We start from the raw sequence: 24,470 nt of genomic DNA, 5'->3' as shown, positions 1-24,470 counted from the left end.
CCTGCATTGTTCGAGAGTCCACTGCATAGGCTTCCATCTGTGCTCTTGCCTTTGACCTTGTTGAACTTTGGGGGGCTGTCACCACTCCTCAGAGTATCTGGCTTTTCATCACACTGTGTCTGAGTACAAGTTCCTAGCAATATTGAAAGGTCCATTCTCACGCCACTCCGCCCCCACCCACAGACATGATCATTTCTCAGTGTCTAGGTCAAAAGTCCCTTCTAAAGAAAGCTTCTTCCTTAAGGTGTTTTGTGAGACCAACCCTCAGACCTCGGCTTGCCTTTGCCTCAGTCCGGCCCCACAGCTCTCTGGCAAAATCCTTTTTCAATTCCACCTTTCCACCTTTCAATTCCCTTAGACGGCACGCTCCTCCAGGCAGAGTCCAGAGCTTCCTGATTTAGCTGTGTTTCCAGCATCAGCACAGCAATGCCAAACATGAGTCCTCTGCTAAGGGTGCTGATTCTCCATTCCGGGGTGACCGACCATCACTGTGTGTCCAGGAAGGAGGGTTTTCCTGAGAGGCGGGGCTTTTCAGTGCTTAAACCAGGTCAGTCTTGGAAAACCCAGGATGACTGGTCACCCTAATGGGGAAGAGTTTCTTCAGAACGGGAGGGGGCATCAGCAGCCACAACAGAAGTAGAACTAAGCCCCCATCTGTCCTGCTAAGTGTGGTGGACAGCTCTGGGTTTTCCTGGTAGACATCTCTGGGGTTTCCTGCTGAGTCCTCTTCTAGTCTGATGGTGAAAGCACCTGAATTTCCTTTAGAAATCACCTCTCCCTCGCTTCTCAGCCCCACCTTCAGACCATATCGATCAGGTTGGGGGTGGCTGGTAGGTGGGCAACACATAACCTTGTTCTAGTATACTGGATTTCTACTTCTCAGCACAAGGGCAAGGAAACTGAGCCACGACCCTCTCAGCTGCCACAGACAGAATAGTTGGCTTTAAGCAAAGCAGGATGTGAGGGCTTAAGAAAAATGGTACTGTCTCTTTCCTCTCTCTCTCTCTTTCTCTCTGTCTCTCCTATCTCTCCCATTTCTCTCTGCCCTACTTTCCTCTCTACTGGCTTCAGTCTCAGACTGGTTCTCTCCAACTGAGGGCAAAGATGCCTATGCTGAAGGGAATAAAGTCCCCACTCCCCGCAAAATCTTCAAAGAGAACAGAGACAAGTCTTTTTTTTTTTTTTACTTTTTTTTTTTAAGTTTATTTATTTTTGAGACAGAGACAGAGCATGAACGGGAGAGGGGCAGAGAGAGAGGGAGACACAGAATCGGAAGCAGGCTCCAGGCTCTGAGCCATCAGCCCAGAGCCCGACGTGGGGCTCAAACTCATGGACCGTGAGATCGTGACCTGAGCTGAAGTCGGACACTTAACCGACTGAGCCACCCAGGCGCCCCGAGACACATCTAATAATAACTTCCTCCAAACAGCAGAGTCTGAATTCAAACCCAGAACATCCAACATCATCGTAATCTCTACTAATAGAGGTTTTATGCCCCTCCTTCTGGGACGTGCTGAAGAAAAGCCCATCAAAATGACCACAGAACACACTGTGTTTGGCTAAAACTAACTGAGCAAGGGACTTGTGCCAAATGCTTTCATCTGAGCAAGAAGCGGGAAAGAAGGTATTGTTTTCACCATTTAATAGAGGCAGAAAGGCCCGCGCCCAAGGACTTCACCACTCACAGTGATGAGAATCTACATAGGAAATGAGAACTCAGTTTACTAGCAGATCCTCAAGTTGGGATATTGTTTCCTCTGCAACTACACCCCTGCCTGTTCCACTCCCCGCCTCACTCGTGCTGCCCGAGGAACATCGAGCCTTCACTCCTCACCGCTTGTGTTTGATCATTCAATGACTTTTACAGATGAATGCAAACACATCAGAATAGGTGAGCCCGGGAATTCTCTTGGTTAACAGAAATGACTGCTCTCTGCTTAATAAAAGGGGAAAGCAGGCTAATGCGTTGGTAGGTGTTTATTCATTATGTACGTATTTAATGAGCTGGTACATGGTAAAAGAAAAAAAAAATTTTCAAATACAGTGAAAGGGGACACAGAGAAAAATAAGTTACCCTCGCATTCTGCCCCAAGGTTTCTCCCAGGAGGCATGCACTGTTCTAGATCTTGGGTAGTCCTCCACAGACATCCTATGCATATCCAAGCATATATGTATATTTTATATATTAGCTATATATATTATACGAACTTATATATTTTTGTTTCCTTCCTTTTTTACACAAATGTGAGAACGCTACACATAGCATTCAGTACTTAATTTATTTAACAATAATAATATCCAATAATCTCCAATATCATGGAGAGCCTTTCGGGGGACACGGGGGAGTCTGTCTTCTTGTTATGCCTACGTCGTACTCTATTGTATGAGTCTCTAATAAGTGTCCTACATTTGTTTCCAATCTTTTCTTTATTCGCGCATTTTAGACCAACTTTTATAACAAAGATGGAAACAAACAGGAAGAGAGTTTTCTGCTTAACTCTCATCTAGAAAATCCAGTGAACAGAAGCTCCAATCCCTTCTGAGTCTCCTGGTAGCTTGAATCAACATAATTCAAATTCTGAGCTCTCAAGCGTAAGTCTTCAGAACATTTTGCTCTGTATTCAATGCAAACTAAACAGAAGTGCCTCTGTCTTCAGGGTCTTTTGTTGTTTAGGCAAAAATGGGATGTGGGAAGGAAACAAGGGGAGAACCTAAGATGGATGGATGAAAGTTGGAACCAGGAAGCCCTCCACCTCATCTCTGAGCCCCCTTCGTGCCACCTTAATTCGTTCTCTCTGCGCTCCCAGCCTTCTCTGTGTCTCCCTGCCCGCAGTGCAAGGTGCTGGCCAGGCCCACGGGACCTCACAAAGCGTCCGTCAGAGACTGACTGCCGTCCCTGTGCACTAATTGCCAATTCTGGAAGAGAATATCTGATTCCTGCCCTCCCCCAACCCCCGTTGAAGAAATTGGTTCCCTTTGGTCAGTTTAGTCTGGACCCAATTAGCTCTGGTTAAAGGGACAGAGCCCTGTCAGAAGATAGCTGCGGAGGCCCGATCCTAACCGGAAACGCAACCTTCAGAGAAGGGAGGGTGGGCTAGGAGAGGTCAAGTGCCCACCACGAGGTCCTGCAGGGGCAGGAGCTGCTTAGTCAGTGACTGTATCAGCATGACCTTCGAGACCTGTCATGATGGCTTCGACTTCGCCATCCAGCTTTCCAGCCCCAAGTCTCCGATTACGGACGTACCTGGACAGTTGTAAAAAGTTCTGCCTGGCTTACAGGCAGGCTCAGGCCTTGTCCCACAACAGCGTTTCACATGTTTTTGTGCGTGAGATGGCACGTGGCGAGGTGTGCGATTTGGGAAGGTGCTGGGAAAGGATGTCTCAACCCACCCCCACACCCCCCACCCCGACACATACTACACATTAAAAAGTGACCTTGTTTCGACAGTTGTTTCCACCTCCCTTTGCCAATTTGCAAACATGTTCTTAAGACAGTTTATAAACCTGTTTATGCGAAACTTGTTTTCGAATGCGTTCTTTTTGAAAGCATATTTATTTAAAAAAGAAAGCATGTTTATATTTGGAAAGCGAGTAACGTAAACAAGCTGTCAGCGTTTGACAGAGGGCTGATGGAGGCTGGGGTAGGATCTGTGCCTAGATTGCTGCCTGCTGTAGCCTCCAACCCCCAGTAAAAGTTTAGCATGAAAGCCCAGTCTGCCCTACCCCCCATAGGCATAAATCTCATGGTTTCTCTCTCAAGAACACTGAACCGGACACGCGAACCGTGGAGGGGACTCCATCCTTTCTGCAGAGCCGAGGAAAAAATCTTGCCAGCAGAGGTCACTGACGCTCCAGCTTGCGATTTAGCAGCAGCCTAGGCAGGAGGCCAATCCCGGTAAGGTTGTGCCCACTCTTCTTCCAGCTCCTGTCCATTCACTTGCTCCCTGCTTTGCATATTGAAGGAAGTAACCGTCAGTGTTGCCATAACAAAAGTGTGTGCATGCTATCAACAGTTTTCCTAGGTAGTACCTACCCTTTCATATCCCAAACCTAAGAGTTTTTAGTTTAACATTAAGTTAATACTCAGGATAAGACGGGCAATAACTTGAAACACAGAACATCAGGTTCTGCTTCAACCTTGGTTTGCACTTGACCAGGTGTAGACCATCCCATAAACCAGTTATATCTGCCTCTTGCCTGAATTACTGGGAAGCGACCCCACCACACACACAGGTAAACACACACACAGTGGCCTGAGGTAATATGCAAAGACCCCTGTAATGCAGGGATGGGTGCTGTGGTATGGCATGGAGTCAGACAACCCAGTGAGAGGGGTGAAAAGAGAAGGCACCTGTTGACTGCCTGCAAAGAATGAGGGGCATTTAGGAGCCGCCGATGGGCCTATAGCTAGCCTTGGACTAGCTGCATACATCAGACCTACTTGCCAGCATTCTGTAGTGGCGCGAGATGCTACGAGTGGTCATCTGTCCATTAAGGGTGGAGGGGAAGAAACTGCATCTATGGGATGGGGGAGAGAATAGTAGGGCCAAAAACACACAAAAAACAAACTATTGACCTGCCATATGACAGCACCCACCTTATATACTGGCAGGGGCTAAGATGCTGCCAGCCTCAGAGGCCAAGTGAGAATATTAACTTCTCAAGCCATTAAGATATATCGTATGGCCTGTTCTCCACCCCGGCAGCCATGGAATTGCACCTCACAGCCACCGGGCCACAGATGTGTGATGGTCCTGAAAAACCAGAAGGAGGTACAGGGGTACAGTGGCAGCAGGAACCCCCAGTGAGAGGAAGGAAGCCGCCCACTAGCCTGGGAAGAGGTCTGAGGAAGAAGCATGTGAGGTAGGCCTAAGTCAATCAATTGCATTTTCCACGGTCACAGTGATTGGCTCAGCAGTGTGCATGTGACTCACCCAGAGCCAATGAGACTTAACATTCCCCGGGAAAGTTGTAGGAGAGAAGGTGTGTTTCTACCCCCGGCGAGACTTGGAGCTGAAAAGATAGAGTCCGGAGATACTGGATTCTTCTTGGCAGCTGAGCTTTGTGAGGCCACCTTGAAGCTCCTGAATTTATAACTGATACGGTGTAAGAACCTCAAGTGGAGGGAAATTGGGTGCTGATAACATTGTTTGAGCCCTGAACGCAGCCATACCTGAAGTTAATTTTACTCCTAGGTTTTCCGTGTGCCAACAAACTCCCTTTGTGCCGATTAGAACTGCACTCCCGTGCCCCCTGGGGTGGAAGAGATGAGGTAAGTGTTCTTGGAGCCACTTCTGCCGTCTGATACCCTTAGGGTTCTTTGTGTTGAGGTTGATCCGAGATAAACCCAATTGGCCAGAGCAAGCTGCTCCCGCTTCAGGAGTCCCCTGAAGCTTGCTCCCTCACAAACATCTGGACTATTCTGAATCTTTCTGACCATTCCTGGCTCCAGAGTGGGAGCCAACAACTTCAAGGCATGAATCTGAATTCTTAAGATCCACACAGGGGTACCAGCATTTCCTCTGCATATCACCTACAGAAAACAATACACATTTACAAGCATCTCATTGACATTGAAGTTAAAACTTCAACTTTAAAAGTTTTTTTAATGTTTGTTTGTTTGTTTTTTTTCAGAGAGAGAGAGACAGAGGCAGAGAGAGGGAGACATAAAATCCAAAGCAGGCTCCAGGCCCTGAGCTGCCAGCACAGAGCCCGACACGGGGCTTGAGCCCAGGAACCACGAGATCATGACCTGAGCTCAACTGACTGAGCCTCCCAGGTGCCCCTAAAACTTTGACTTTAGATGTAGAAGAGCTTCTAGCAGGAGAGAGATGAGAAATTGGATCATTCCCATAATCACTAATTTAGATGTGTAAAGTATCACTGCTTTCCCCTTTCTTTATTCAAAGTTCTGCCTTTATTCCCTTCCTTACGTGATGCTAAAAAATAGGGTAGGGGGGGTGCGCCTGGCTGGCTCAACTGGTAGAAGTTGCGACTCTGGGTGGTGAGTTTGAGCCCCACCTTGGGTGTAGAGATTACTTAAATCAGTAAACTTTAAAAAAGTTTATCTAGGGGCTCCGTCGGTTGAGCATCCGACTTCGGCTCAGGTCATGATCTCACGGCTCGTGAGTTCGAGCCCCACGTCGGGCTCTGTGCTGACAGCTCAGAGCCTGGAGCCTGCTTCCGATTCTGTGTCTCCCTCTCTCTCTGTTCCTCTCTCTCTCTCAAAAATAAATAAACATTCAATTTAAAAAAAAAAAAGTGTATCTAGGGATCATTTCTGCTTTTGATCCTTTTTGGGTTTTTTAACTGAAGTTAAACATGCCCGCAGCATAGTGCACAAATCTTAAGTGTACAGCTTGATGGATTTTCATATGTAGAACAAATGATCTGTTCCCTTTGGGTCTGTGTCCTCATCTGTCAAGCGACTGTTAGTGAGGCAGCAATCCCCAGAGATTTCTTCCAAGCCAGTGACCCCATTCTGGATGTTTCCGTACAATGGCACCTAGATCCCTGTTGCAGTGTGCCTTTTTTTTTTTTTTTCAACGTTTATTTATTTTTGGGACAGAGAGAGACAGAGCATGAACGGGGGAGGGGCAGAGAGAGAGGGAGACACAGAATTGGAAACAGGCTCCAGGCTCTGAGCCATCAGCCCAGAGCCTGACGTGGGGCTCGAACTCACGGACCGCGAGATCGTGACCTGGCTGAAGTCGGACGCTTAACCGACTGCGCCACCCAGGCGCCCCGTTGCAGTGTGCCTTTTACCCCACGCCTGATGCAGTGGCTCTGCGTGGTTGGCCGCGGATAAATCTTTTTAGGCTGAGTTTCCTCAGGACTGCCTCTGACCCATGGCTGGTCATGGCTGGTCCATGGCCCACAGCACGGCCACAGTCATCATTGTGTCCTCAGCACGCGCTGGTAAATGAGCACGTGGAGAGGGTTTAATAGATACTTTACTGGAGGGGGTGGATGGATGGATGGATCGATGAGTGGGTGGTTGGGTCTCAATTCCAAATCCTTCAGGGAGAGAAAAAGAACTAAACAAAGAAGAAAGCTGGTTTTGAGGAAATCGGGCTGTTGTCTTGACAGGAAAGAGGATTCCCTGGCCATCCAGCCAGATGCTTATTGTTCAAATCAGTTTCCGGTTCCACTGTAGTATAACTGCACAAACTGCTTAGAAACCCTCTGGAGTCCAGCATACTGCTTTAAGCCATGAGGAAAGCAGAGTGTTTATAAATTGTTGGCCGAAGGGTTTGTGTTATGCCTGATAATGTTAAATCAGGTAGGGGGAAAGCGTGTGTGTCATTTAAGATGCTTTGGACAACAATCCATAGAAAAGCCAGCTTAGCAAGATGTCCCCAAGTAGGCGTCTCTAAATCTCAGTTGTTTCAGTAAGGACTTGGGCCTTTATTCACATCTGTCAACTCTGCATATGGTACCTACCCTCAGAAGATGGCCAGAGCAGCAGACCCTCACACAAGTCCAAAAGCAAGACGAAAGGGCAGCATGGCAGCACTTTCTCCCTGCCTCAAAGGCCCTCAGCAGTCCACAATTTAGACCAATCACTGGCAAGGAAGAAAAGCATGGCTGCAATAAGGGTTAGCCTCTGGGATTGACTCATGGTCACCGAATAACTGTACAAAATCAGGGTTCTTTGAGCATGGGAAGTGAAGACAAAAATTATGAGGGAGCAACCAGCATGTTTTCTATGGCATGGACACATTGGCAGTCACTGCCGATCATCCAGACCAATCCAAATTCAACTAAATAAATTATTTTTTAACTTTAAATAATCCATTTCCACAATAAAATTGGATGATAGCCATTGACCAGGCAACCAAGGGGCCTGCATATAAAGCTCTAGTAGCTTCTACAGGCCATCGGTGACAATGAAGGCCTTCTTGCTCTGTTTACCACAGATTCTCTCCAGCAAATGTAGAGACTTGATAAGTGTGTCGGCCTCTTCCTGGGTAAAGGTCATGGCTCTCGGAGAAAGCGGCTCATTGTGTGGCCTGGCAGAACAGCCATCACTTGTTCCTTCTTAGTGAAACTCAGCAGTCTGGGACCAGGACTGAGTACCCTTCAGCTTCCCTTGCTAGCTCCACCTCAAGAGCACACCCACATGAGCCTGGATAAATGACTCTGTGAGGGAGGCATGTGGGGGTGGGCAATGACCCTGGGAGGGCCAGAGACCGAGGGCAAGGGGTGATTTCCCAGGAAGTACCAAAAATGTCACCTAAGAGGCTCATGTACTAACAATTAGCCTTTTATTCCCACCCTCTCTCTGCAGTTATGCGGGCAGGACCAAGGCTACCCTGGATGTAGTGTGTGTGTGTGTGTGTGTGTGTGTGTGTGTGTGTGTGTGTCAGAGAGGGAGATCAGGATTAGCATATGTGAATGAGCAGGAGAGAAGTGGCAGGGCCAGAGGGCCAGAGAGTGAGTTGTACCTGTTGTGATCAGTTCACCCCCAGGGATCACCCTGAGTCCACACGGTGGCACTCTTTTCCCTCCCTCCCAGGTTTGAGAGGAGTGCCTGGGACCAACTGAGTGAAAGAACTGATGTATGCTGGATCATAATCACTCTCATGGGCTCTCTTGGCCTCTTTTCTACCTTCTTCAGCGTTTTGCTACCCTCATCCTTTCTCCTTGTCTCCACACTTGCCTGCAATAATTGGAGCCCGCTTCCCCCAAGAACAGGAAATGTGTACCATTAGAGGCACTGAAGATAATTTCAGGGACACATAGACAAACGTTTTATAGTTTAATGGATATGCCTTTCTTGACCCTTGTCGTTCCCAAAAACAATAGTAAGTTGTATATTGGCCATGAGAATTCCATTGGTTCTTGAGTTCTTCCTCCAGGAAAAGAATGTTGAACTCTCTAGAGGCTGGAGGAAAACAAGGCCCAGATGGAGGGAATTTGAATGGCATCTTGGAACATAAAAGCAGTGATTTAACTCTTAAAAAATCACATCTTTGGGCTCCTAATCCAGTGCTTCTCTCTCCACATCATACATACGTCTGTTAAATATATCTGTCTCATCTAGAGCATTTTCTTTTTTTCTATTAACAAAGATCTTGTACATTACTCAGTGGAAATAACTGCTTTCTAGAGGACGATGTAGGGAGCTGGTAATTTCTGGTTCTACCCTGATTTCCAATTCCACTTTCATCTAAGTCTCTCAATAGATCTTTAAATATCTTTCATTTAATTTCCTCATCCAGGAAATTACAGTACATTACCGATATTTTAATGAGTTCTTAGTTAAGAATTTCAAAGGTAACAACTATCTGTAGCCAGGTTTCAAAAAAAAAGTTTAATTGAAATGAAATTCCAATACCCCAGATAAAAAGCTACATCGTATACAAGATTAAATAGCTCAGTTCCTGTGCCAACCTTTTTTTTTTTTAACGTTTATTTATTTTTGAGACAGAGAGAGACAGAGCATGAATGGGGGAGGGTCAGAGAGAGGGAGACACAGAATCTGAAACAGGCTCCAGGCTCTGAGCTGTCAGCACAGAGCCTGACGCAGGGCTCGAACTCACGGACCGCGAGATCATGACCCAAGCCGAAGTCGGCCGCTTCACCGACTGAGCCACCCAGGCGCCCCTGTGCCAACCTTGTTTATAAATTTCTCGTTTCTCATTGCAGACTCAAGGTAACTGAGACATCTAGTGTCCAGTCCTAAGAAAAACAAATTTCCACCAATTCTGGTTTTAAAGAACTCACCAAATCTGATGGTACTTGTGAGTAAAGCTATGAATTTCTCCTCCTTAATTCTAGAAAACCTCTTCGTGGTGCTTCCTGGGCCTAACCCTCTTCCAGGTGAAAACTGTTTTCAGATCGCGGACGTTCACAAAAGTTTTCTCAAATTTCCTGTTCTTGTTACAACAGTGTTGCCATTCACATGGATAAAATCCATCCCCTTGATCCCATCCCTCCTCCTCCAACTTCTTTAACAATTTCCCCAGATAGAAGACGCCTCTCTAGCAAACCAACGAGCAAACAAACACACCCAAAAGCACAGAACTTGGAGAGCTTCCAGGTTGGCAAACGTGGGTATGCAGGGAAAGTGGCACGTGCCCAAGGAGGGCACGCAAGCTTCATGTCCTTTTGCCCATTTCTTGCCCTAAGCATCTCTTCCATTTGGCTTTCCCTAACTGTACTCTTTAATAATAAATAGTAATCTAGCTAAATGGAAAAAAGAAAGTTCCTCTCTTCTTCAATGGCCTGCTAAGGTCACACCTTGTTTTCTGGATTTCTAGTCAACGAGTATGTATATATAAATTCAAGATATTGAAATTATTTAGTACATGTACAAAATATATGTAAAAGTATAAAATTATAAAATATTTTTACAATATAAAATATATAATATATCACATATATATACACAAAAAGCATGTATTCATTTATATCACATAATGAATACTATTTTCATATCATGATAACTTTTATATTTTTTTAAATTTTTTTTAACGTTTTTATTTATTTTTGAGACAGAGAGAGACAGAGCATGAACGGGGGAGGGGCAGAGAGAGAGGGAGACACAGAATCGGAAGCAGGCTCCAGGCTCCGAGCCATCAGCCCAGAGCCCGACTCGGGGCTCGAACTCACGGACCGCGAGATCGTGACCTGAGCTGAAGTCAGATGCTTAACGGACTGAGCCACCAAGGCGCCCCTCATGATAACTTTTAAAAGTGACACCGAAGGCAATATATGACACCAAAGGCAAAAGCAGCAAAAGAAAAAAAAATAGGTTAGTTGGACATTGTCAAAATTAAAAACTTTGGTGATTCAAAGGATATCACCAAGAAAATGCAAAGAGAACCCTCAGAATGGTAGACAATATTTTAAAATCATATATCTGGTAAAGGACATATCTAGAATATATAAAGTGCAATTACGACTCAATTATAAACAGATACATAACCCATTTTTTAAATTGACCAATGAGCTACACAGACATTTTTCCAAAGAAAATATACAAATGGCTAATAAGCACATGAAAAGATGCTCCACACCACTAATCATCAGGGAAATGCAGATCAAAACTGCAATGAGATACCACCTCACACCCACTAGATGGCTATAATCGAAAAAACAAAACAACAACAACAACAAAACAGGTAATAACAAGATTTAGGGATCATGTAGAGAAATTGGAACCCTTAGGCATTGCTAGCGGGAATGTAAAGTGGTGCAACCTTTTTGGAAACAGTCTGGAAGTTCCTCAAAATATTGAATATAGAATTAGTAGAGGACCCAGCAATTCCACTCCTAAGTAAATACTCAAGAGAAACGAAAGTATATATCCACACGCAGACTTGTACGCCAGTGTTCACGTCAGCATGATTTGTAATAGCCAAAAAAGTATAAACAATCCAAATGCCCATCAACTGATGAAAAGATAAATAAAATGTGGTATAGCCACACTGCAGAATATTATTCATCCATATGAAAGAATGAAGTACTGGGGTGCCTGGGTGGCCTAGCTGGTTAAGCATCTGGCTCTTGGTTTCAACTCAGGTCACGATCTCACAGTTTGGGCTCTATGCTGACAGTGGGGAGCCTGCTCGGGATTCTCCTTCTCCCCTTCTCTCCCTGGCCCTCCCCCACTCATCCTATTTCTGTCTCTCTAAATAAATAAATAAAAACTTTTTTAAAAGCTAATTATAAGTAGTAACATATTTTAAATAATCAACAAACAAAATTATTTTTAAAATGCCCCGTAATCCATGCACTGAACAGCTTCGTAACCTTTGTTTCTTAAATTTTTTTTTTTAATGTTTATTTATATTTGAGACAGAGAGAGAGACAGAGCATGAACGAGGGAGGGGCAGAGAGAGAGGGAGACACAGAATCCGAAATGGGCTCCAGGCTTTGAGCTGTCAGCACAGAGCCCGACGCGGGGCTCGAACTCACAGACCGTTGAGATCATGACCTGAGCCGAAGTCGGACGCTTAACCGACTGAGCCACCCAGGCGCCCCCGTAACCTTTGTTTCTACCCATCTTACAAAGACTAAGGCAACCTCCCTGAATGTCTCTACAAAAGAATTTCTAGGGGTTACTGCTGAAGTTAATCCTAGACCATGACTCCTCCAGGTGAAAATAAAACTCATTTATTCTAGAAGGAAGAAACTAAGTTCTCCACTGGAGAGGAAGGAAAGACCTCGGAAGTAAATCAACCAATCACATTAAGTAGAAAAAGGACGTGAGAAAGGTGGATAAATTGTAAACCAAACTATGGCCTTGGCCAAACCATGCTAACTTCTCTGAGCCCAGTTGCTGCCTCTGTTAATGGGAATAATAACCCTGCACACAGGTTTCACACCGGGTTGCCCCAGGGCTGTTGTGAAGGTCAGAGGATTGTCTGCCAAGAACAGTGACCTCCTGCCCCCGTTTACCACGTTTCCCAGTTTTAAAACCAAAGTAGTCTCCAGAAAACCTAGATGAGTTGGGTATCTTACTACAATTGAGTTTTTAAGGTCCAAAGTAGATTTTGGAGCACAGGAAGAAATACACAGGTTGACATGCGTCTGAATCAACATTTAGTTCAAGTTAGAAAAATAAGTTTAAAGTCACTTGTAAACAGAGTTGTTTTATTCATAAATACATACATTCGAAAGTATAAAAATGAAAATAATTATTTTCTCTCACCCTTGAGAGAGGTGATATTCTCCTAACAATAACTATTTCTTTTTTTTTTTTTTTAACGTTTATTTATTTTTGAGACAGAGAGAGACAGAGCATGAACGGGGGGAGGGTCAGAGAGAGAGGGAGACACAGAATCAGAAGCAGGCTCCAGGCTCTGAGCTGTCAGCACAGAGCCCGACGTGGGGCTTGAATTCACGGACCGTGAGATCACAACCTGAGCCAAAGTCGGATGCTTACCCGACTGACCCACCCAGGCGCCCCCATCAATAACTATTTCTATAAATTGACCTGGGGCACCTGGGTGGCTCAGTCAGTTGAGTGTCCAACTTTGGCTCAGATCATGAGCTCACAGTTCGCGGGTCTGAGCCCTGAGTTGGGCTCTGTGCTGACAGCTCAGAGCCCGGAGCTGCTTTAGATTCTGTGTCTCCTCTCTCTGCCCCTCCCCTGCTCACTCTCTGACTCTGTCTCTCTCTCTCAAAAATAAGCATTAAAATTTTTTTTTAATTGACCTAACTAAATACCCTTAAGCATTTACTACATTTACAAATTTTTCTTACAAGAATTTTTAAAATTTTTTTTTAAGTTTTTTAATTTGTTTTGAGAGAGAACGAATGTGAGCATGGGAGGGGCAGAGAGAGGGAGGGAGAGAGAGAATTCCAAGCAAGCTCTGCACTGTCAGCACAGGGCCCGACATGGGGCTTGAACTCATGAACCATGAGATCCTGACCTGAGCCAAAATCCAGAGTCCTTCTGCTTAACTGACTGAGCCACCCAGGCACCCCTAAGACAACATTTACAAATTTAGTGTCAAATCCTCTCAGACGTTTCAGTTACCTCATAAAACAGTTATAAACTTAACAAACAAAATCTTGCTGAATCCAACCAATCAGCAAAACTAGAATGCAGCCCACAGAATGGGAGAAGATATTTGCAAATGACATATCAAATAAAGGGTTAGTATCCAAAATATACAAAGAACTTACACAAGTCAACACCCCAAAAACAAATAATCCAATTAGAAAATGGGCAGAAGACATGAACAGACATTTCTCCAAAGAAGACATCCAGATGGCTAATGGACACATGAAAAGATGTCCGTTATTACTTACCATCAGGGAAATACAAATCAAATACAGTGAGGTATCACCTCACACCTGTCAGAATGGCAAAAATCAATAACACAAGAAACAAGTGTTGGTTGAGGATGTGGAGAAAAAGGAACACTAGTGCACTGTTGGTAGGAATGCAAACTGGTGCAGCCATTCTGGAAAACAGTATGGAGTTTCCTCAAAAAGTTAGAAATAGAACTGCCTTATACAGTCGCACTACTGGGTATTTACCCAAAGAATACAAAACACTAATTCAAATGTTTATTTATTTTTTGAAAGAGAGGGGGGAAGAAACAGAGAGAGGGAAAGAGAGAGACAGAGAATTCCAAGCAGGATCCATGCTATCAGCACAGAGCCCAACGCTTGGCTGGATCTCACGAATTGTGATGTCATGACCTGAGCCGAGATCAAGTGTCAGACTCTTAACTGACTGAGTCACTCAGGTGCCCCAAAAAACACTAATTCAAAGGGATACATGCACCCCTGTGTTTATAGCAGCATTATTTATAATAGCCAAGATATGGAGGCATTCCAAGTGTCCATCAATTGATGACTGGATATATACAATGGAATATTATTCAGCCATAAAAAAGAATGCCATGTCGGGGCGCCTGGGTGGCTCACTTGATCGAGCATCCAAACCTTAATTTTGGCTCAGGGCATGATCCCAGGGTCATGGGATCAAGCCCCTTGTCAGACTCCGTGCTGAGAACGGAGACTGCTAAAGATTCTCTCTCTTCTTCTGCCCCTCTCCCCTTCTCACTCTCTCTCTAAAATAAACTTTTTTTTTTTTAATTTTTTTTTTCAACATTTATTTATTTTTGGGACAGAGAGAGACAGAGCACGAACGGGGGAGGGGCAGAGAGAGAGGGAGACACAGAATCGGAAACAGGCTCTAGGCTCCGAGCCATCAGCCCAGAGCCCGACGCGGGGCTCGAACTCACGGACCGCGAGATCGTGACCTGGCTGAAGTCGGACGCTTAACCGACTGCGCCACCCAGGCGCCCCTAAAATAAACTTTTTTAAAAGAATGAAATCTTGCCGTTTGCAGTGACATAGCTGGAGCTAGAGAGTATAATGCTAGGCCAAATAGGTCAGAGAAAGACAAATACCATATGATTTCATTCATATGTGGAAATTAAGAAACAAAACAAATAGGCAAAGGGAGGAAAAAAAAAAAAAGAGAGAGAGAGAGGCAAACCAAGAAACAGACTGTTAACTATAGAGAACAAACTGATGGTTACCAGAGGGGACGTGGGTGGGGGATGGGTGAAATAGGCGATGGGGACTAAAGAGTGCCCTTGTTGTGATGAGCACCGGGTGCTGTATGGAAGTGTTGAATCACTATATTACACGCCTGAGATATAACACTGTACATTAACCAGCTGGAATTAAAATAAAACTTTAAAAACTTTTAAAACGATATTAACTAGAAAAAAAATCTTGCTAACTCCGTCAAAAAGTAATAAATACATGAAATGAAACTTATTGATGTTGGGGCACCTGGGTGGCTCAGTCATTGAGTGTCCAACTTCAGCTCAGGTTATGATCTCACGGTTCATGAGTTTGAGCCCTGCATCGGGCTCTGTGCTGATGGTACCGAGCCTGCTTTGGATCATCGGTCTCCCCCTCACTCTCTGCCCCTCCCCCACTTGCCTTCTCTCATGCTCTCTCTCTCTCTCTCTCAAAAATAAATAAACTTACTTATTGATGTAGGAAATCAAATTCACTTAACATTCAAACTGTTTACAAATTTAATTACATTATCTTAGTTTCTAATTAAAATCTCTTAATTTATCCAATAGAATAAATAACGAATATAAATTATAATGATGATTATGCAACTTATATTTAACTCTAGCATTTAATAGTATGGTTGATTTACTTTATCACACCCAAACTTTTTTCCCTATCTTCCTACAAAGACAGTTTATCCAACCCAGTTGCAGAGCTGCTATCTCAGATCCATGGAACATGAACCCAGAACCCAGGATGCCCTCCACTGAGATGTTAACTCAGTACCTGTTAATACTCTGAGTCTCCTTTTAGAGTATGTGACTGTCTAAGCCCATGTATCCTTTTCCCCAATTTCTGCCTTGACCTCTTATATAACTTTCCATTTTCTGATTTTCTGAATCCTATTTATAATCAACCAGCCTATTCCCCTCCGGATTTACATTGAAGAGGTTTTTTTCCCCCTCTTTACACCTGCCTTAATTATCTTATTTTCAAGTATTCTGAAACTTCTTGATGAACAATATGGTTTTTGTTTTTTTTTTTGTTTTTTGGTTTTTTTTTGAGAGAAAGAGAGAGAGAGGGAGAGAGAGGACATGTGGGGGAAGGGCAGAGGGAAAAGGAGAGAGAGAATCTTAAGCTCGGCATGGGAGCCTGATGCTGGGCTCTATCTCAGGACAGTGAGATCATGACCTGAGCCAAAATCAAAAGTCAGACACTTAACCCAATGAGCCATCCAGGCGCCCCTAGTACATTTAAAGCACTTTGCAAATATAAGGAAATATACTTACAAATGTTACTGCCGTTATTATTTGGTCAACATTGATGAGTTCCTTTATATCAATTAATAAATACTTGTTGAGGGGTGCCTGGCTGGCTCAGTCAGTAGAGCATGTGACTCTTTATCTTGGGGTTGTAAGTCTAAGACCCACATTGGGTGTAGAGATTACTTAAAAAAATAAAATCTTTTTAAAAATACACACATACGTAATACTTGTTGAATAAGTTGTAAGGGGAAAATCAAAATTCTATGGGGTTGTAAGTCTAAGACCCACATTGGGTGTAGAGATTACTTAAAAAAAAAATCTTTTTAAAAATACATACATACATACATACTTGTTGAATAAGATGTAAGAGGAAATCAAAATTCTATTCTATTGCATTTTGAGAAATGGCAGATGATTCTAATAGTTCATCTGGAAGAAAAAGCAAGCAAGAAAAGATGAGAAAATTCCAAAGGCAATTAGCAATGAGGAAGACTTAGATATTAAAAGTTATTAAATAGTTATTGTGGTCAAATATGTGTGGTATTGGCACAGTAATTGACAGGCCGATTAAGGGAACAGAAATGAAAGTCATAAAATTGTAATTACATATAGGATTGTGTAGTTTATAATAAAAGAAGGAATACAAACCAATGAAAAGTAAATGGCCTATTAAACAAATGGTGTTGAGATTCTTGCCTATTGGGGGGAAATATGTAAAGTTTGGTTCCAACCATATGGTAAAATTAATTTCAAATGAATTAAAGAGTGAAATGCTCTGTCTCTCTCTGTCTCTCAAAAATAAATAAATGTTAAAAAAATTTTTTTTTAAAGAGTTTGGAAATCTGTCCAGAAGTAGAGATAAGCAAGCCAACAACTCCGTTTTAACACTGGCACAATAAAACCACTGACAAGAGATGAGGGAACTCAACGTTATGAAGTCAATAAGAATTTCTCCTAAAATGGACAAGTAGACCAAGGTGCGCATATGTGTTTGTCTTATAGCCTTTAAAAATATATGTGTCCCTATGAAGCATAATTAGTAACATCTTTGGCCAGGATTCTGTTAGCTATCATGTTCATGCTTTCTTTTCCAGCGTAATAACAGATGTTTACAATAATGACTAAGGAACTTCAGGTTCCTGAAGTTTCTTTTCTATAATCTTTTATTGATGAAATCACCACACCATCACTATACAATGTATTTCTATCACAAATGTCTGTGTCTGCAAGTGACTCATGCACTTGGTATGCATGCACTTGCACACAAGGTAATTTTATTAATTGTTCCATTCCCTGACAACGCTTGTGCAACAGATATTGGACTACAGTTTAATGTAGAAGATTCTCTTATCTGAAGTGTAGACAATGGCATTAAAACAAAGCTAGTATTTAATAGAGAAAAGGTAAGAAAATAGTAAGTTTAGCTGATGAAATGAAGTCAAATTTAAAAATGCAAAACTCGGGGGGCAGGGTGCCTGGGTGGCTTCAGTTGGTTAAGCGTCCAATTTTGGCTTAGGTCATGATCTCATGGTTCGTGGGTTTGAGCCCCACATCAGGCTCTGTGCCACAGAGCCTGCTTCAGATCCTGTTTCCCTCTCTATCTGCCCCTCCCTCACTCATTCTCTCTCTCTCTCTCTCTCTCTCTCTCTCCCTCTCCCTCTCCCTCTCCCTCTCTCTCATAAGAAGGGAATTGTCTAAAATGTTAAAATCTATCCTGTGCATATCTATTAAGTTATCAGGAGTATCTGTGGCACTCTTTAAAATCAGCCCGGCCGTGGTATCCAACAGACAAAATAACCAACAGAGGGAAAGTGCTCTGTTCATCTCCCATGAAATGTTACACTTCAGCCAAAGCCTGGGATGGATTCCATCCTTTCTCTTCAAAATGCCTTTCCTTCTTCTCGCTCTCTCTCTCAAAATGCAGTAATTTCATCAGAGGCTGCACAAAACCTTTAACTTCAATCTCCCAAATATGGTTTTCTTCCTGGCAATTCCCTTCTCGTGACACAGTCAGAAACTCTAGCTCTCTCAAAGCTGACATTCTAGTTTCTCACTCTCTGTCACTCAGGTTCTCCATGACATGCTGTAACTTTCTTTCGGTCTTGCTCCCCAGTTGTCCCTGTGCAAATCCTGTAGGCAAAGAAGTATAAGTCCACCCCTGGACGAGACATTGCCTATCTCCCTTTCCTGCTTCTGTTCAATGCCTTTCCCCCCCTGCCATTCCAGGCATCTGAAGTGACTTTTTCTCTTGTCAATAAATGATGCCTTCCTTAAAACAAAATCACCAACTTTTTAGGTGTTAAAGGTCCTTTAAAAAAAAAAATGAACATTGATGATATAAACAGTGGCTTGTTTCTAACATTTCACTTTGCAGAATAAAAAGTTGATAGCCCTATGTTGGCCCTCCCATTACAATCATGTTAGCACAAAAAAAAAAAAAAACAAAAAAAACAAAAAAACAAAAAAACCAAAAAAAAAACAAAAACAACAACAACAAAAAAACATGTTAGCACAGCAAACTTGTGAATTGTAGAGTCAGAGAAGCTCAGCCCTACAAAGAAGTCTCCCTTTGCAAGTCCTGGCCTGACCCCATTGAGAGAAAATAGGAGAACTGTCCTAGTCCTGAGGCTCCTGTGAGTTCAAGGATAGCAAAGAGCCCTTTCTCCTCTGTTAAGATTTGCCCTCAGAGTCTGGTTTCCTGTCTGAGGACCTACGTCTTCTTCCGGCCATTCACTGGACAGATGTGGTCTACCCACAGGGCTGCGGTCTCAGCCTGGCAGGCCTCAGTGGAACAACCACATTAGAACATAACATGTGGCATGAAAAATTATCAACGTATATAATGGTGATAATATAGTTTTGAAACAGACGAAGATGCTGTTTTCTTGTATATTTCCTTATGCTGACCTCTCTCCACCCCCATACCTCCAGCGGTTTCCAGTTGTTCAGGGAAGTTTAGGATTGTTACAGGAGGAATAGAAAGAAAAAGAGAAACAGAGAAAGCAAAAGTTAAGTGTCTGTTTCCAAATAAGATTTTTGAATTTTTCAGCCAGATTATCTTAAAACTAGACTTTGTAAAAGAGAAAAGATAGTCTAGATTCTCTTCTCTGTCTTGTTAACATATCAAAAGCCAACTTGATCATAGAGTTCTTACGAAGGGAAGTCCTGGAGTAAAGAGGAAGAGAAGGAGGAATGCCTACCCTATCAGTTCTAGTGGACTATCTAAGAAAGAAGGGGAAGTAAGGTAGAGTAGCCCTCAGAGGTGAGCCTAATCTCCCTTCTCTTGGTTCCACCCAAAGCAAGGAGGTTTGTGAGGTGGGTGGGGGAAAGGTTAGGGGTTTCCGAAGACTTCATCTTTGGGACTCTGAGAGGGCCTGACGTTGCAGGTGATTGGCATCACCCCGGGAATGGCTTCCTCAACAGCATAGCATCATTCTGCTGGGAGAGAAGCAAAATGTGATTTCCTGGGCTGCCTCCAGGACCAGTATGGAATAAATTGGACCAAGGAGTTCCCATCTGCTCCAGAGAAGAGGCCTGGAAAGTAGCTGAATCGAGAGCCAGCAGGCCTCCAAGCATAGGCCAAGGAAAAGGTGAATCAGCAGTAAGACTGGGGGTGGACACCCTAGGCAGGAGCCAGATGGAGGATGTGGGGTCTGCAGCAGCAGCCAGAGCAGAGACTGAGTCATCAGGGAGCAGAAGCAGGCCTTCCAAGGCAGGAGGGACCAGGCCTTAGGTACTGTAGTTGCAGCCTCAGCAGAGCTCACAGAACTTCCAGAGATGGATTGGATACAACCCAGGAAGCGTCCAGACCACCCACCCACAGCAGAAATCAACAAAGATGCACAAGATTCTGCATGGACCTGAGGATCCTATCTTTTCTCTGTCCCTGCAGGGTCTGCTAGCCACAACTCCACCATCTCGAAGAGACGGAAAAGGAGGATGCATTTACCTAAGGAGGACCATTTACCTAAAATGTCTGTTTAAATTGTGTGCCGGAATACTTTTCTCTCCCTTCGGTGGTTAGAGGCTCATCAGGAAGACAAAAACTATTTTAGAGACATGAAAATGCTGCATCTTCTCTTGCGCATTTGTGAGGAGGGTGAAAAAATCTGCAACCCTTCACACTCAGGAGTGTCGCCAGCTCTTCCCGTCCTCCTCCCCGTTGCTAAATGTGGTGCCGCTTAGCTGCTCAGTTCCTCCCATCCGCCCACACCCAACTGTGGAGAAGAGCTTGCAGGGTCCAGACCAGATCTTTGGGAATTCCACCACACAACCAGGGGGAGGGGAGAGGGATGGAAGTGGTATAAGCCACACAGGTAGGTTGCAAGAAGAAAGAATAAAAGAGGCCACGGAGAGCAGGGGGCATGAATGTGTTCAGATGCATCATGTAGGAGAGGGAGAAGAAGGGAGAGATTGGGTGGATGGGAGAGCACACTACTGGGGGGGGACGAGAGTGAGGAATGGAATGGTTGAATATTAGAGAAGAGGAAAAGTATTTTGGTGAAAGATGCCGTGGATTACCTACTTGGATCCCATTCATATTCCTTGAGATTTAAAAGTGGAATTCCTGGGGCACCTGGGTGACTCCGTCAGTTAAGCGTCCGACTCTTGATTTCAACTCAGGTCATCATCTCATGGATTGTGAGATCGAGCCCCATGTTGGGCACTGTGCTGATAGTGTGGAGCTGCTTGGGATTCTCTCTCTCGCCCTCTCTCTGCCTCTCTGCCCCCCCCCCCCAAATAAACAAATAAATACATTTTTTTAAAGTAGAATTCTTACCAGGACTTTGCTTTTTTGAACCCTACCTACTCAGGGTCTGAACCACATGGATCGCAGTTTTTGGCAGGTTTACAAACACAGACACCTGCCATTTTACTGAAGATGTATTCATATAGAGCACGGATTCTCAATGGGAGATGATCATGCCTCCTAGAGGCCACTCAGCAATGTCTGGAGACATTTTTGGTTATCACAACCGGGAGATGCTGTTGGCCAGAAATGTTGCTAAACATCCTGCAACGTACAGGACAGTCCCCAAGAGCAGAGAATTATCCCAGCCAAAATGTCAATAGTGCCACAGTTGAGAAGACCTGGTATAGAAAAATGGAGGAAGGGGCTGTTGTCTCCTTATATCTTCTCTTCCCAAACACTACATGTAAGACAGCTTTTTTTCATTTTATTATCATTTATTATTATTTTAATGTTTATTTACTTTTGGGGGAGAGAGAGGTGTGAGCACGGAAAGGACAGAGAGAGAGGGAGACACAGAATCTGAAGCAGGCTCCAGGCTCTGAACTGTCAGCACAGAGCCCAACACAGGGCTCGAACTCACGGACCATGAGATCATGACCTGAGCTGAAGTCGGACGCTTAACTGACCGAGCCACCCAGGTGCCCTAGCTTTTTTCATTTTAAACATTTTATCAAGCTTGGCAATATTAATTTTTTTTTAAGTTTATTTTTTTTTCGTAATCTCTACACCCAATGTGGGACTCGAACTCGACCCCCAGATCAAGAGTCACACACTTTACCAACTAAGCCAGTCAGGTGCCCCTGTGATATTAATTCTTAAACAGCACTAAATACATACAGTACTATTATGCAAATCATAGATTTTGGGTTCCTAAAAACCTTTAAGTTTAGGAGAGTTCCTATTGTAGAATTCCAGACTCCATGGAAAAATAAAGTTGAATATTCGGAGGTTTCCAGAAAATTCACAAAAAGCCTTAACACATATTTCTACTCTCAATGTAAGTATACACCAAACTAGCACACCAGACAAAATAGCTATTACATTTCAGGTGTGATCAGTATGAGCAACTATTGCTTCTCTCCGTCTTTTGCTCACTACTAGAAGATCCTCAGAGCCGCCCTCTTCTGCCCCCAGCAATTTCACTAAAGTATTTGTTTGGTGTGGCTGCAGATAAGACATCTACTAAGAAGGATTATTTGGGGTAAGGGTGCTAAGCGATAGTGGTACATCTGGCCCTCCATTCAAATGCAGTAGTAAATACCTTTGGATTTTGATTCCACTCTTCCTGGCCCCTCTCCATCAGCCTTTCCTCCATATCTGCACAGATAGCCCTAGAGTGTCCTCATAAGGATGACCTCACGTGGCTTAAAGCAACAACACAGCAAATTGGCCATTTTAGTGGCCATATCAACTCAATTATTTCAAATAGGTCACCAGCTTATCAAACTTCCTATTTCTTTTGTGGCTGAATATCCATGTCTTTTCCCTGGAATTCAGTTTTATGAAATAAATGCCAAAGTCTTCAAACTTACATAAAATACAGTTTGCAACAACAAAAATATTACTTTTAAATGTTTTAAGGGGAGAGGACTTTATTCTCTCATGACATTCCTGACCTCTATTTTGTTTTATTTTTTTTTTTGATGTTTATTTATTTTTGAGAGAGACAGAGACAGAATGCAAGTGGGTTAGGGGCAGAGAGAGAGAGGGAGACACAGAATCCAAAGCAGGCTCCAGGCTCTGAGCTGTCAGCACAGAGCCTGACGCGGGGCTCGAACCCACGAACCGTGAGATCATGACCTGAGCCCAAGTTGGAGGCTTAACCGAATAAGCCACCCAGGCGCCCCCAATCTCACTCTATTTTAAATTGAATAATTTAAATTGAATAAATTAAATCACTTGGGTGGCTCAGTCAGTTGAGTGACCGACTTCGGCTCCGGTCATGATCTTGCAGTTTGTGAGTTCGAGCCCTGCGTCGGGCTCTGTGCTGACAACTCAGAGCCTGGAGCCTGCTTCGGATTCTGTGTCTCCCTCTCTCTGCCCCTTCCCCGCTCATGATCTGTCTCTCTCTGTCTCTCAAAATTGAATAAACGTTAAAAAATTGTTTTAATTTTAAATGGGAAGCAGTGACCTACGAGAAGACTACCAACACCCTTGACCTTGGGAGGTTAATTCGGGCATCTGTCCTTTCATTGGGGTCCACACTGTGAGGGCTAGAATACAGGGTTGGGTTGTCCTTAACCTCTACATTTTTCTGTAGGGCCATGTCAAGAAGCCAGAGACAGGACACAGTGCCAGAGGGAGATTGCCACCAGGCCTGATCCTAGCAAAAATGCCACCTAAATAACTGCCTTTAGATACCCCCCAGTTTTGTGGAGACCTGACTCCTTCCTCCAGTAGCAGCAAATGGCACACACAGCCACCAAGTGATGAGCAGTGTGCATCAGGTGATTTATGAATGAACAACTTGGATTATAAGAGATGGTTTCATAGTGTCAGCACATGATGTGCAAAAGTCAAATTTGTAACAGCTAGGATCATGCTTTTGGCTTCACTGACTGACAAATGGTACCTTAAACAAATAGGCATCTATTTTTTTTTCTCTCACCAGAAGCCTGGAGGAATGAAATTCAAAGCTGGTTGCAGAGGCTCAAATATTTCAGGGACAAGAATTCACTTGTTCTTTTGGTCATAGTCACAAGACAGCTGTTGCATTTCCAGGCATTGTATCCATGTTCAATGAAAGAAGAAGGCGGTGGGGGGGGGGGGGGCGGCACACAGGGAGAAGGTGTGGCAACAGACTCATCTATTCTCCCAACAAGAAAAGCAAAACTATTCTTTTCTTCTGGAAGCACAAAGAAGACTCCCTCTCATGTCTCATTGAGTCATATAACCAACCCTAGCTGCCAGGGTGGCCAGAAAAGCAATATTTAGCTTTATTGACCTCCATAGTGGAGGCTGCAAAGGAGAAGGAGGTGGGGAGTATCTGTTGAGTTAACTATAACATAAAACTCTCCTGTTTCCAACCTGGCATCTTAGACTAGTTGGAGGCCCAAAGGAAAGAGATGAGGACTAGGGCTAAGAGTTGATTTTATGAGAGATTCTGAGCCCAAGCAGTGCTACTTAGGGGCCTAGCTAGAGAGGTGGCCATTCTTACCAGATCTGCTGACCGCTAGAAGCATTTTGTGAGCTCTGAAGGACAACGTTCTGGGCTTGGGCCTTGACATTTTCACAGCAGGCACCATAAAGTGGCGAAAGTCCCTCAAGCTACTTCCTGGGCAGACACAGTGACAAAGGGAAGCTAGAGCAGGAAAGGAAAGACACAACAAACCCAGAAACCCCCATTCTACCAATGGTAAGTCTAACATCCCTTGGACACTCTTGGAAATAAGTAATTGGGGAGAGTTTAAATTATTTGGGCAAGTGGAAGATGGAGGCAAGCCCAAGAA

The 24,470-nt window shown here is 43.9% G+C and overlaps 1 protein-coding gene and 1 long non-coding RNA gene across 6 annotated transcripts in view; one reads left to right on the top strand and one right to left on the bottom strand.

Annotated features, from left to right (window-relative positions):
* The window catches only part of ZBTB38 (zinc finger and BTB domain containing 38), a 172,493-nt gene extending 151,575 nt beyond the window's left edge, over positions 1-20,918 (top strand). Inside the window, exons 1-3 of one of the 5 annotated variants that reach the window (XR_006718694.1) lie at positions 2,185-2,592; positions 3,761-3,895; positions 20,161-20,918. The gene's annotated coding sequence lies outside the window, so the exon portion shown is untranslated. Of the gene's footprint in view, positions 1-2,184; positions 2,593-3,760; positions 3,896-5,634; positions 5,677-20,160 lie in introns of those variants that run through there. The other 4 variants (XR_006718695.1, XR_006718689.1, XR_006718690.1 and 1 more) reach the window with 4 other exon arrangements.
* On the bottom strand, positions 228-13,660 carry LOC123611484. The gene is made up of 3 exons (XR_006718697.1): positions 13,542-13,660; positions 887-899; positions 228-238 (listed from the first exon to the last, which is right to left on the bottom strand). It is a non-coding gene; the product is annotated as an uncharacterized LOC123611484 (long non-coding RNA).
* Positions 20,919-24,470: the final 3,552 nt, after the last annotated feature.

This window comes from Leopardus geoffroyi, chromosome C2 (genome assembly GCF_018350155.1).
Source record: "Leopardus geoffroyi isolate Oge1 chromosome C2, O.geoffroyi_Oge1_pat1.0, whole genome shotgun sequence".
NCBI classification, from domain to species: Eukaryota; Metazoa; Chordata; class Mammalia; order Carnivora; family Felidae; genus Leopardus; species Leopardus geoffroyi.
This window is presented reverse-complemented; position numbering and strand designations above follow the sequence as displayed.